This window comes from Gobius niger (genome assembly GCF_951799975.1).
Source record: "Gobius niger genome assembly, chromosome: 18".
Lineage (NCBI taxonomy): Eukaryota > Metazoa > Chordata > Actinopteri > Gobiiformes > Gobiidae > Gobius > Gobius niger.
In genome coordinates, this window is record NC_136869.1 from 8,061,687 (window position 1) to 8,076,739 (window position 15,053).

Below are 15,053 nucleotides of genomic sequence, written 5' to 3' on the forward strand. Positions count from 1 at the left end.
CATCTCCTAGTTATCCAAAGTGTTGTTGATTTCTGAAGATATATATATATTTTAATTCATGCAGTCCTTATATTTGTAGAATTTAGTGGTGCTAGGCTAGTGCTAGGCTAGTGCATGTCTATGGTAACTCCTTCAAAATCATCGGGTCGTCCTCCAAATGTTGCCATATCTGATTTGTATAAAGCTCCTTTGTGAATTCAACGTGTAGTAATGTCGGCCGAAGGTGAACAAACTACTGTAGATCTGGTAACCGAGCAGATCACTCCGCCGCTGCGTAAATTACAACCAGGAAGCTGATGCTGCTCAAATATAAGTTGTTTTAAATGCAAAATGGTTATATTTAAAGAATTATTCAGTCGACACAGACGTTTATATCGGTAGTCTGGTGTTATGAGTGATTTGCCTCAGGTGCACTGTGCTTGGGTCAGACTGTTTTTAATGCAGGCTACTAGTTACCATAGACATGCACTAGCCTAGCACTAGCCTAGCACTAGCCTAGCACCACAAAACTCTTTAAATATAATGGTGCATTCCAGGCAACTGGTAACTGGTAAATTTACCACTTCCCACTTGGAAAAATGCCTTAGAACTCCGCTCGAACTGGTAATTAAACTCGGAAACCCGAAAACTGCAACGAGTTCGTATATGAGATGAAGACAGTAATGGCGCCCCCAGTGGAGCAGCGCCGCTAACGTTAAAACTGTAACAAAACCACTACATCAGTGACGTGAACGTTACTTTTGGTCACTGCTTTCAACATAACGTTATGTCGCATGTTTGTAATTAGATCTGGTTTGAAGAAACGTTCATATAACGTTAGCATCGTATGAGCTAACTGTTGTAGCATTAGCAGTTTTGTTTACATATAACTTCAATCACCTGGAACGCACTGAAGTCGTAAATGGTAACTTTCAAGTGGGAAAAATACCAGCTACCAGTTGCCTGGAACGCACCATAAGGACTGCATTAAATAAAAAAATATATTCCCAGAAATCAACAACACATTTGATAACTAGAAAATAAGGTCAAAAATCCTAAAATATCCCTTTGATGCCGACTTGAAGCAATTTTAAAGCTTTTCAGTGACATTTGAGGCCTTTGAGTCTTAAAACTCAGAAACACTGGTGTTGTAATTCTCTCTGTGTAAATCTAACTTTATTGAAAAAGCGGGACATTATCCAAATCGGTGGGAAAAATGTAAGACATAATTATTCACACATTATTTCAAGTAAAATTAGACTCATTATCAAATGTATGTTATTTTCTTAATTTAAGTGCAAAGATACATTTCAACTCAAATCAAGGGCAAATATACTTTTATAATTTCATTAAGATTTTACTTATTACTTTTTGCAATCTATACAATGTGAAACACTCTTCTACGTTAATGTTTGAAAGGGATATTTCTTTCTTTCTTCTGTATCTCCACAATTGGACGACAACTCAACAAAAGCAGTTGCTGAAAATCTGTTTTAGGGCGTTTACCTTTCAACCAAAAATATGTCCTGTAGACATTGATACGACTAATCCCACCATTATCTCACCTTTTTATGTTGCTTGTTACATCATGTCAACAGAACAAAAAGTCCTCACTCTTGAGATGTTTGGGCCGGCCGGTGGGAAATGTGGGAGATCTGAATACAAGAATGAAGTGTGAAATTGAGGCGAGTGTGCAACATCTGTGCTCAATCTTTAAAGTCAGAAGGCTTTCGTGTAAAAATGATGTCAAAGCGGACTCCGCAGTGCTCCATCACGCATCCGTTCTGCAAATGTTTCCTGACGCTTGATTGTAAACCGGAGGGATTCTCAACTCGTGGAGCTGTAGTTCAACCAGAAATTGGACACACATCAATACTAGGTCTTCCCAAGAGGAGATGTGCGGGACTGACAAACCCTAGATTTAGATCTGGAGATGGTTCCTGTCCTAACAGATTGCTCCTGCTGCATTGATGGATGTGACAGATTTCCTCACATTGACCTTTCCTATCTGGAATAGTTTAAACTTTTGTCTTCAAATCAAAGAATATCTTGTTTCGTGCCCTGAGTTGAGACCCTCTTTGTTTGTTATATTTTGAATGTATGTGACTTAAGTGCCAACGACTGCCTTTATGTACAGCTTTGTAAACCAGAATAAACATCTTTTGTCTTACATTCTTTCTTTTTTTTTTTTAGCTTTTTGAGCTCTGAGGCGCAGACATTATCCACTTTGAGTCTTAAACTAATAAATGTCTGTTTTCTCATCTGTTTTGCTTCTGAGTAGAGTTCCCTTTTGTAATGCATGCAGTTCTTATATTTGAAGAGCTTAGTGGCGCTAGGCTAGTGCTAGTGCATGTCTATGGTATCAGCTAGCCTCCATTAAAAACAATCTGACCCGCTCCACAGTGCGCCTGAGGCAAATCACTTATAACACCAGACTAATCATATAAATGTCTGTGTCGATAGAGTAATTTTTGGAATATAACTGACCTTGTATCACATGAATTTTGAGGGACTGTTTTCTTGCAGATCACTCCGCCGCTGCGTAGCTTATACAACCACGAGGCTGATGCCGCTCAAATATGAATTCAAAACAGTTATAATGATTCTATTAACACAGACATATATATGGTTAGTCTGGTGTTTATAAGTGATTTGCCTCAGGTGCACTGTGGAGCGGGTCAGATTGTTTTTAATGCAGGCTAGCTGATATCGTAGGAATGCACTAGCCTAGCGCCACTAAGCTCTTCAACTATAAGAACTGCATGAATTTAAGAAACAAAGCTACAGAAATCAACAACACTCTGGATAACTAGGAAATGAGGCCCTATGTCAAAAATCCTGAAATATCCCTTTAACTTCTTTTAAACGAGTCTTCAACGAAAAAATGTGCACACAACACAGAAAATAACCCAGTACAGATGACAAACAGTGGGGGTCTTTTTCCTGCCTCCCTCAAGAAAAGAGTCAAATAAATAATAACCTCATTTTGAGAAAACCAACTTCAAAGTTTGCGCTATCGGCCAATGAACTCCCACAGACTTTCACAGTTGGTATCTTCCACAAAGGAAATGACCATTCTTCGATTACACAGCGGTGTAATCCAAGAATGGTGGCGCAGGTGGTAGAGCGGGTCGTCTCGCGCTCAGAAGGTCATGTCAAATGAACATTGACATAATAAAACAAAACAAGCACACGAACAAAACAGTCAGAAGCTACATAGAAACATTTTACATTTTAAATACATGTACATTTCAAAGATTATTTTCCATTTGTTTTCTTAAAGATGGATGCTACTAAGCATTCCTCGTGCACTATGTTCCAGGGATTTGAGGACAAATCCGAAGACACGAGTAGATAAAATGTCTATTTTTTCTTTAACATTAACCTGTTACTTGCAATCCTTCCTGATCAGGGAGTTAGGGTTAGTGTATAGGATTAGGAACAGCAAAGGTGATGTAAGTTGTGCTTCACTCAGAAACTAGAAGGTCTTGGCTTTCAAATGAGGTATCACTGTCATATAAGCTCTCCTGTCAACACGCTTTAAGATTTGGATATCTCTAAGCCTGAGCAGATAACAGGTTAAACTAAGATGTTAAAGTCTTTACAACCTTTTTTTGTGTTGTGAAAGAGGGAGCAAAGGTTAGACAGTTTCTTTGTGGCCAAACACATTCTAACTTTTCCAACACATTTCTAACATCCCAATTCTTTACAGGGCGGAGTTTATGAACTTGTTTCACAACTTTCAGGTCACTTTTCAGGTCACGGTAATGCTGACAAATCTAAAAGTTTCTTGTAGCCTACAGCCCAGTGCCTCAATTGAAAGGTAAACGCAAAACTGATCTAAATGGATCTTTTTCCTCACTTTGCTGCTGTGTTGTTGACATGGTTTTGTTGCGTTTTCAGCTTCGCTTTCGTAAAATCTTTCTTGTATTTTCATCCTGGTTTTTGTTGCCCTTTCATTCTCATTTTCGTCTATTTTTTGTCACTTTTTTGTTCCTCTTTTGTGGCTTTTTTTTTTGGCGCTTTTCATCCTCGTTTTCATCGTTGTTTTTGTCGCTTTTTCATCACTTTTGTTTCGTTTTCATCTTGTTCTTGTCACTATTTTGACGCTTCTGTAACACCCCCTCTGGGTCGATCACCAGGGTACAAGGAGACCAAGACCAGGAGAAAGTTTTATGTTCGTTTATTTCATAAAATCACTTAAAATCGAGGAGCAGGTTAGGCAGATGTTGTTCAGCTGATGCCCTTAGGAGTAGGAGGAGCTTGGTAGGGACATGGTTGGAAGGAACTTGGATGGGCTTAGTGAAGGGCTCTTTTCCAGGGGTCCAGGCTGAACGGTCGGCATACTCCGCAACATGGCTCCTGGTCTCTGCGCTGGTCAGGTACTATGACCCCAGCAACCACACGCCGTCCCAGCGGAGCAGCCGACTTGCCCTCAGACTGGCCTGGACCCCTGGTGGACAAGACCAAACAAAACAATGAGGGCAATGTTAAATAAAACATTCAACTAATACATCTTAATTTATAAACAAGCATGAGTGAGGCTACTGACCTGGTGGACAAGACCAAACAAAACAATGAGGGAGAACAAAAGGTGCACAGGTGTTTTTATGATTAAGGTCCCGCCCCTACTAACTGCCCACTTAACTTAACACATGGCAATTGGCCCACTGCAAATAAAGAAACACCCACAAAAGAAAATCACACCCAACTTAAAGTGGCAGTAAGGGAGACAACCCGTTACACTTCATTCAAGTTTTTATTTGGGTAATGCCTGGAGACAATTGGCTCCGTTTAGGCGGGGGGTTGAGAGGTCAAGGGAGAAAACAAGACAAACATTTCAAATCTGACAACTGCATGAAGAATCGTTTTCACCTGCCGACTCCTGCCTTAAGAACATTTGTCTAAGATTGAACAGACATCTCTTTATCGCTCTGATATGGAACCATTTCAATCCAGCACCAGCTCACATACATCCTCCTTTACTGTGTTGTTCCCACATTTAAGGCTTCCGGGACTCACCTTTCACTCACCCTACACACTGAGGAATGTGCCTGTGATCATCACAGCAGGAAACAAAACCAGCTGTGGCTCATTTAAAGTCACTCTGAAACTGTACGAAAGATTAAACATCAAGGACACAGCCACCAGACACAAAACAAAACGTGACGGCTGTGCTTTCTGGGCATCTCGATATGATATCTGACTCATACACCGTAATTAATTCAGTGAATTTAGGATTTGTTGTAGCGATGGGAATAAACTGACAATGCTATCCATGTTTTTCCTGTGATGTTTTTATAGATACAGCACAAAGAGGCTATTGTCTATGACTCGGACAGTTAGCAAGGGAACTTTTCAGAGTCCGTTAGCCGTTAGCGTTAGCCATCAAACATCGCTAACTGTGAACGATCTAGATGTTTTCAGCTGTTGTTAACCCATCAACTATATTTAGATAAGGTCAAAGCCTCATTAGAAATCGTTAATGAATGTACAGATGCGATTTTACTTTTAGATAAAAGCTGGCGAATAAAGCCGCCTTTGAGCTAAACGCTAATTACAGGTGTCGTAGCATGTTGTGTTTTTTTACTCATTAATTGTCCGTGAGAGTAAATACTACGCTGACAGAAAAGAAAAAGGGAGAGAGGGATATTGTACATCCAATTACACAATGGAGATCATTTTTTTCAGTCAAACTTGGCTGTAAATACTGTTTAAGTGGCGCTAGCACGCAGTCAGCTTTGCCCGTTAGCCTGTTAGCTTCTTCCTCGTGATTCCAATAGTGTGCATTGGGGCCTCCAAAAATCCAGTGGCCACTAAACATCATCTTATAACATGTCAACCTTTTAACCCCCGCCTGAACCGAGGACATTTTCTCCAGTTTGGCATTAAGTGTCAAAATAACAAGGATGAAAACGCAACAAAAATGTGACAGAAAAGCAATAGCAAAATAAAAAAAGTGGGAAAAAAAACACAACAAAAACGCTTGAAATATGTGACAAAAACCCGACAACGGGATAAAAAAGTTAGGATCAGTTTTGTAGGCCTTAGTTTTCAAATGGGACATTACACTGTTGCTGTCCAGTAGTTTTTAGATTTGGGTAAAGCCAAACTGGAGAAAACGTGCTCAGTTAAGGCAGGTTAGTGATAAAGAAACCACAGATATTATATTCACCTTATTAAGGAAGTTCTCGTGGACGCCGCCACCGCCTTGAATTGTGCCCGCCCTTCACTCCTGTTAGGTTACATAGGACTGAAAGACCCTCTAATCATCCCATTAACACTTGTATTACCCACAGAGGGACTAAGAAAAGGATTTACTAAGGTAGACAAGTTACTTAGTGCTGCTTTAAAGCCAAACGTTTTCTTTTAGGTGTTTTTTTTATTGTATTAAAACAGGAATTAAAGGACATCCAGGTAGACTATTACTATGACTGTAATTATAATTATAAAATGTCCAGCTCTTTAGATTGATCCGACGTGTATCTACCATTACCTGTGAGGATTTGTGTGTTTTAATCCAGTTACAGTTTGACAGAGTTTTGACAGAGATTTCCTGAATATGTCCATGGAAGCTTTTGAGGATGTTATAGGAAAAAATAATCCAGAACAATGAAGAGCAAATACTGTAAATTCAGAATCACACACTCTTCAAAAGCTCTAACACTTTCCCTCCAGCTGATTTCCCAGCCTCCCATTTGATCCTTGAACGTCCCACGAGCCTATCCCGTTTCAGTGTTGTAGCTACATTTGTCGGTGAAGATTGATTGTTCTGAGGCAGGAATGTCCAAACGAGTAAGTTTACTTCGAAAATATTTAGTTTCCAAGCTTCAATGTGTAATGAGGAAAAAACATGAGCTTAACCAAAACAGTGACGTCAGCTGTTTGAAGTGGTTTTCTTGCTTCTTTTTTTCAATTGTAATCTCCTTTGATGATGCTGTAATGTCTGTGATTATACATAACATGCTCTTAATGATGATGCACAGAGTCATTTGAGAGTCAACCTTTCACCAAGAGCCAAAGCTTTAAAACGTACTAGATTTCCTGTTTCCATCAACAGACAGAGGTGGAGGAAGTACTCCAATTGATCACTTAAAGCTGTGGTAATCAGATTATTTTCTTGTGGTAGAGTAGACTTCATTTGGTGCCATAGATCTACATTGTGCGCTGTTGTGTGTCAAAATATACCGTGTTTTCCTCCAGCGTGAACCAAGAAGTCAGAGGATGAATTAGCACAGTGTTAACATTGACGGCCTGCCCTGTTCACGTCTCAAGCTATGAACTCCAGCAGAGACGAGCTTCTAATAACATCAAGCGAACAATCGGGATGTGGAGAAGGGTCTGTGAGATAGAGGTAAAGGTCCATAATTTGACTAATTTCCCATTGACACGGCAACAGTTTAAATTCCAGAGGAAAAGTGAAAACATGACATGGAAATTCTACATAAGCAAAAGTATAGAAGCAGGAGGAGCTCGGAGGAGAGCTGCTTCACGTCAAGAGGAGCCAGCTGAGGTGACTCGAGCATCTGTTTTGGATGCCTCCTGGTCAGGAGGTCTTCCAGGCATGTCCTTTTGGGAAGAGGCCTTGTGGAAAACCCAGGACACGCTGGAGCTGGAAGGACGAGGTGTTGCCTCGTTTCCCCCCAGAGCAGCTGGAGGTGTTAGAGAATAACATTAAATCGCTTTTTTTAACAGTGGGTCAAGCTGTAAAGGGAAGGGGAAGAGAATCTTATTTGTGTAGTGCTTTTCGTATGACACAAGTCACACCCGAAGCGCTTCGCATGAAAGGGAGGAGGGTTCATTCACGCCATGCTGATGGTGAAGTCGTACTATCTCTGTCATAGCCTTGACTGTGGTGCTCAGGCGCCCACTCTCAGCCACTGAATGTTTGCTTGCGTATCAGTCTGACGCTCTGAGAGGGTTTTAAGTTAAGTTAAGTTTTCATTTATTGATCTCTGTAGAGAAATCCTCAGTGTCGCATGGGGCGACCTGGAGGAGCAGTGAGCAGGGACCCATCTCCATGATGTGGAGCCAGGCTGGTGGACAGAAACACCTGGCTGGAGGATTCACCTATTGCACATGTTTTTATAACCAACCACTAACCTGCACAGACAGGGGGAGAACATGCAAACTCCACACAGAAAGGCCCCGTCCAGGTGGGAATCGAACCTGCGCTGTGAGGCACCACCCTTTTCTGTGGAAGCATAGACAGACTTGAATGGTAGGACGAGCGCAATCTCTCGGGTTCATGTCTCCGGGTCCCGAACCGATAGTAAATAAACTTCTCCTGTATAAGACATCCAGACTGCTGCCTATTCTTCCTCTATCCTCTCGAACACCATTGTTAATTCTCTGCTCAGGCTTGTGCCTCCATGACCCGGCCTCCGATAAAGCGGAAGAAAATGGATGGATGTTTCTGATTAGAACTACATCACAGCAGTGATTCACCTGCTGTGTGTTCACATAAAGAGATAAACCATTGACGTCTTTTTCTTATAACATAGTTTATTTCATCTTAAAAATCCCACCCAATAAAATCCAAAATATAGCACAACCCGCTAATTTCTTTCTGCCTAAATGAAAGAAATCCACTTAATTCGGCAACACTGTCTCTCTCGGGGTGCAGTAAAGTCAAATTACCTTGCTTCTAATATAAATTTACAAATCCCCCTCTTTTGCTCACGTAATATCTAAGAATTGTTGCCTTCCATTCAAAATCGTTCCTCATGTTCACAGTGATCCTCCCTCTTCCTTCTCGAAAGACTTGAATGACCATAATTCTGTGCGCCATGTACTGCACTGCCCTGACACCGGTAAAACTCAATGATATGTCGTTGCACAAGCGCCAAACACTACACAGCCCACGTCTTCTGAGATTAGAGAGGAATCCACAGCTTGTTGCCATTACGCCCAATGCTATTCCTGCGTAAATCACTCTGTCAGCACACGTTGCATCGGCCCCTCTCAAATTTAATCTGCTAAACTAGAGTGACACCAGGATTATCACCCTGTTCCAAACACTCCAAAACATCTGATTGGACTTAGAACAAACCTATCCGCAAGTACAACAATGAATCATTAAACTTCATTTGTTTGTTTGTGAATTGTTTTCCTTTTGTGCCGTGAGTACAAACTGTACAAAGAGCTCACTTTTAATTTGCCAATGTCAGGACAGACATAATCCAGGACTGATCCTACATGATTAAAGCAGGAGGACTCAACCAAGACTGAATCAGAGGTTGTCAAAGTACTTGATTTCATAGTTGAAAAAGTGCAGATACTGCTGGTTTAAATGAGTGTTTGGAAAAATAACTTGCAGCTTCAAAAATACAATGGAGAGCATCCTGACCAGCTCCATCACTGTGAGGTTCTTCTACAGAGGGACTATAGAGAGCATCCTGACCAGCTCCGTCACTGTGTGGTTCTTCTACAGAGGGACTATAGAGCATCCTGACCAGCTCCATCACTGTGTGGTTCTTCTACAGAAGGACTATAGAGCATCCTGACCAGCTCCATCACTGTGTGGTTCTTCTACAGAGGGACTATAGAGCATCCTGACCAGCTCCGTCACTGTGTGGTTCTTCTACAGAGGGACTATAGAGAGCATCCTGACCAGCTCCATCACTGTGAGGTTCTTCTACAAAGGGACTATAGAGAGCATCCTGACCAGCTCCATCACTGTGTGGTTCTTCTACAAAGGGACTATAGAGAGCATCCTGACCAGCTCCATCACTGTGAGGTTCTTCTACAAAGGGACTATAGAGAGCATCCTGACCAGCTCCATCACTGTGAGGTTCTTCTACAGAAGGACTATAGAGCATCCTGACCAGCTCCATCACTGTGTGGTTCTTCTACAGAGGGACTATAGAGCATCCTGACCAGCTCCATCACTGTGTGGTTCCTCTACAGAGGGACTATAGAACATCCTGACCAGCTCCATCACTGTGTGGTTCTTCTACAGAGGGACTATAGAGAGCATCCTGACCAGCTCCGTCACTGTGTGGTTCTTCTACAGAGGGACTATAGAGAGCATCCTGACCAGCTCCATCACTGTGTGGTTCTTCTACAGAGGGACTATAGAGAGCATCCTGACCAGCTCCGTCGCTGTGTGGTTCTTCAACAGAGGGACTATAGAGAGCATCCTGACCAGCTCCATCACTGTGAGGTTCTTCTACAGAGGGACTATAGAGCATCCTGACCAGCTCCATCACTGTGAGGTTCTTCTACAGAGGGACTATAGAGAGCATCCTGACCAGCTCCATCACTGTGAGGTTCTTCTACAAAGGGACTATAGAGCATCCTGACCAGCTCCATCACTGTGAGGTTCTTCTACAAAGGGACTATAGAGAGCATCCTGACCAGCTCCGTCACTGTGTGGTTCTTCTACAGAGGGACTATAGAGAGCGTCCTGACCAGCTCCATCACTGTGTGGTTCTTCTACAGAGGGACTATAGAGAGCATCCTGGCCAGCTCCATCACTGTGTGGTTCTTCTACAAAGGGACTATAGAGAGCGTCCTGACCAGCTCCATCACTGTGAGGTTCTTCTACAGAGGGACTATAGAGAGCATCCTGGCCAGCTCCATCACTGTGTGGTTCTTCTACAGAGGGACTATAGAGAGCATCCTGACCAGCTCCATCACTGAGTGGCACAGCACCAGCACTGCCTCCTGCTGAAGGAGCCTCCAGCGTATTGTGAGAGCAGCGGAGAAGATCTGTAGTGCCCCTCTCTCCTCTATTAAGGACATGCACTCTACCTGTCTCACCCACAAAGCCGCCAGAATCACCAGGGACCCTTCGCACCATCACACAGTCTCTTCAAGGTAATGCCTTCAGGGCGGAGACTGCGGAATCTACGGGCCAGTTCCAGTCGACTGAAGAACAGTTTCATACACAAGGCCATCGGGAAGCTGAACTCCCTGTCCTCCCTCCCACCCCTCTTCCCCCTTGAATCTTGGATCTTGGGGCGGAGCAGAGAAACTGAGGTTGTGGGAGGATGGGGCACCAACTATATGACTGTTCCACCTGAATAAATCAATTTTATTCTACAAATATTGTTGGTGTAGTGTCGAGTGTGTTTCATTTCCTTCAGGGCGGGGGGCCACAGAGACAGAGCTGAGGCAAAACAACAGTTTGCCAAACGCTTTACACACACCTCCATAAAACTCTATTCAAAGTAACCTTTCGTTGCCAACACACAATATGGATTAAAATGAGTATTTCCATTGAACTAGTTCATATTCAGGCATTTAAAGGAATAGGCCACCGTTTTTACATACTGAGATATGTTCTTACCTGAGCTTTGACGAGTTCTTTAGGACCTGTCTGATCTTCACCCGTGCCTTCAATCACGTAAACACAGCGCAGATGGCGTTAGCATTTAGCCTCTCCCCCTCTCCTCTATAGCTCCAAAACAAACTTTTTTGGTTTCTTTTTAAAAGACACTAGGTTGAAACAAACAAAAGCTGTTCAATTACCTTACGCGTTTCGACGGACAAGGGAACTACTTCCGTCTTCGTCAGAGGCGTCTCCCGACGTGCATGATGCGTCTCTTATTGGGATGTTGTTATTCCCAGGCGTGGCCACACTGACATAAGCAATAAACCTGTCAGTGTGGCCACGCCTTCCGCCGAGTGGTGGTTAGTGGAGAAGTGCGTCCCATGTGTGCGCCAGGGTAAAGGCGCCCTCATCTCTGTTGATGGATCTTATTCCTCGCTTTCTGATCGCAGTAATCTTCACTTTACTGTGCGGATGCCAAACTACTCCTGGTATTATTACGCCTTACAATATAGTCCCCCCTTTTATCCGCTTAGAAAATCCACATTGTTTAATTTTGTGTAATTATACTTTGTAGTGGAACACTTCACGTAACCATATTTAAATAGGGAAAACGTGGAAGAGCTTGGTAGCTTCTATCTTGACCAGTTTTGGAGCTATAGTGGAGAGAGGGAGAGGCTAAATGCTAACGCCGTCTGCGCTGTGTTTACGTGACTGAAGGCACGGGTGAAGATCAGACAGGTCCTAAAGAACTCGTCAAAGCTAAGGTAAGAACATATCTCAGTATGTAAAAACGGTGGCCTATTCCTTTAAGGGCAAAGGTGGCGCAGATGGTAGAGCGGGTCGTCTCGTGATCGGAAAATCGGGAATTTGAATCCCAGCTCCTGAAGGTGTCCACTGTCATTGTGTCCTTGTGCAAGACACTTCACCCACCTGGCCTCCAGTGTCTGCGTACATTGGTGCATGAATGAGAGAGTGAATGGGTGAGTGCTTCCTTGCTGTAAAGTGCTTTGGACCTAATGAAGGAAGAAAAGCACTATACAAGTTGAGACCATTTACCAGTTTACCACCACTCACCCGAGCTCACAGCACCTAATGTTCCCACAGAAAGTCTCCTCGTCTGCTCATCGTCTGAGATCAGAAGATAGTGGGCTTTCTTTAAGGTGGCGTGGCTTTAAAATAAAGCAAAACTGGAAGGACTTCACAAGGATATCACAGTAACCGTGACGACAAACAACTAAGGCTGAAACTTGACTTGCACAGTACTATATCTGAAATGTTTTTAGATTTAGCTTGAGCACAGGAAATGCTGGAGTAAGCGATCAGGCATGTTCTCTTTGATAGAGCTTTGACTGTGATGTGTTTTGACGTGACGTTTGCAAACAGGAGCTACGGCATCTGTCAGACATTAGAGTCGGGCCAAATCGCTGTGTGCTTGTGCAGTTAAGATTATGATTTATGGCAGGGCTGAATGCGCTGAAATGTGCTAATACGACGTGGAGAAAAAAACATCTTTAACAAGCTTTTTGTTGAAGCTTCAGCCGTTCTCCCGTTTGCTGTTTCTATATGGTTTTGCTTTAAAAATCACTTCTTCCATAAAGGCCAGATTTGTGCAGTGTACGACTAATAGTTGTCATGTGGCCAGTTTCCCCCACCTGAGCTGTAGCTCTCCGCAGTTCATCCAGGGTCATCAGAGGCTTCTTGGTAACAGCTCCGGTCAGTGCTGTCCTTGTTCGGTCAGTAAGTTTAGGAGGACGGCCGGGTCTTGGCAGGTTTGCAGTGATGCCAGACTCTTTCCATTCCTGGATGGTGTATTTAACTGTACTTTGAGAGATGTTCAAAGCTTTGGAAATCTTTTTTATAACCAAACCCAGCTTTATGCTTCTCAATAAATATATCCCGGACCTGTCTGGTGTGTTTTTGGACTTCATGATGCTTCTGCTCCCTAATAGTCTCTGAACAGACCTCTGAGACCATCACAGAGCACATGTATTTGAACTGACATTAGATTACACACAGGTAGACTCATTCAGAAATCATCAATGCAACTTCTCAAGGCAATTGGTTGCACTAAAAGGAAAGGGGTATGGATACTTTTGCACATCACACTTTTCAGATTTTATTCATTAAAAAAAGTTCAAAATCATGTATAGATTTCATTTCACTTCACGATTGTGTGTCACTCAGTGTGTGTCTTTCATTTAAAATTTCAATTTTAGTTTGTGGACCATAGCGTGGCACTTAAATGGGTACGGATACTTTTTCAACTATCTGATTCTGCAGCTGTACTTGGTGTTAAAGTTGGCAAAATGTTAAGGTCAGAGTTGTTGGAACCACTGGAGACGTCAGTGTTTTGGACAGATAGTCAGGCTGTTCTAAAGTACATTGTGTGATGAAACGACAAGATTTCGAACATGTGTTGCCAACAGGATTTCCATGATCGGAGACAATACTAATGTTGACCAAAGGCATTATATTGATGGAAAACAAAATCCTTCTGATGAGAACCTCCAGGGGACAAAGCGTATTCAAATTCAGTGAAAATGAGAGGTGGCTTCAGGGGCCAACATTTTTGTGGGATCCAAAACATAGGTGGCCAAGTCAAACAGTAAACCAGTGTCTGACACAGGATGACCCAGAGATCAAGTTTTGCACTGCTGTTCACGCTGTCAATGTGCAGGACTCACAAACTACTTTTTCTCACATTGGACCAAGTTGTTAAAGGCTGTTGGTAAGAAGTAAACTACTCCACGTGTCACTGCCCCCCGAGCAATCCAGCGTAAGCTATCCTCTCAACTTTAAGCAACCAAAAGTCAATGCTTATCTACACAGGAACTGGGCAAAGCAGAAAAGGCTTTTGTATCCTATTGTCAAAAACAAGCCTTCTCAACTGAAATCGAAAGGTTAAGTACTGACTCACTTATTGTTCACAAAAGGAGCAACATTTCAAAGCTGGATCCTATTCTGGGAGATGGACTAAGAGTCGGAGGGAGGTTGTCACACGCTAAGCTTCCAGTGAAAAAAGGACATGAAAAGTGTGGCCACTGTGGCAGAAATGACATCCTTTCTCAGCAGCGTAAAAAGTATTGGAAAATAAACTCTACAACTGCACGAAACATTACTTCTAAATGTGTCACTTGAGAGGAAAGACTTTCTTTTCTAAGAGGCAAAACAGGAGAGGATTATTTTGGGCCAATAGAAACCAAAAGAGGTAGAAGTCTGGTCAAACGATATGGCGTGCTATTCACATGTCTCTCGTGTCGAGCTGTTCACATCGAGATGGCCTGTTCTCGTTACACAGACTTGTATATTTGCCATCAGAAGATTCATGTGTAAACGAGGGCAGGTTAAACAGACAGTCGGACAATGGCACTAAGGGAATTATTGAACTTAAATATCTCCAAAGTATAAAATACACTGTTGGAAAAAGGGCTGGAAAGGAAATTTAACACACCTGACTCGTACACCAGGCGCCGGTGGAAACAAATTCAGTATTTGGCTGATGTGGATCTGGAAAAGGTGGACCCATGAGCACCTAACAACCATGCAGCAGAGGCAAAAGTGGTTCAAAGTAAAGTGGAACTTTAAGGTTGGCGATATAGTGGTAATTGCTGACCCAATACGAGCATTATGGCCTTTGGCAAGAATCCTGGAGACAAGGCCTGACTCAAAAGGACTGGGGAGATCAGTTAAGGTAAAAAAACATGTGCCTTCTTTTGGAAGAGGAACAACTCTTTATATTATGAATTCTAGTTTTGTTATGGGCTCCTTACCTAAAAAAATGATAAATGTTCATTTT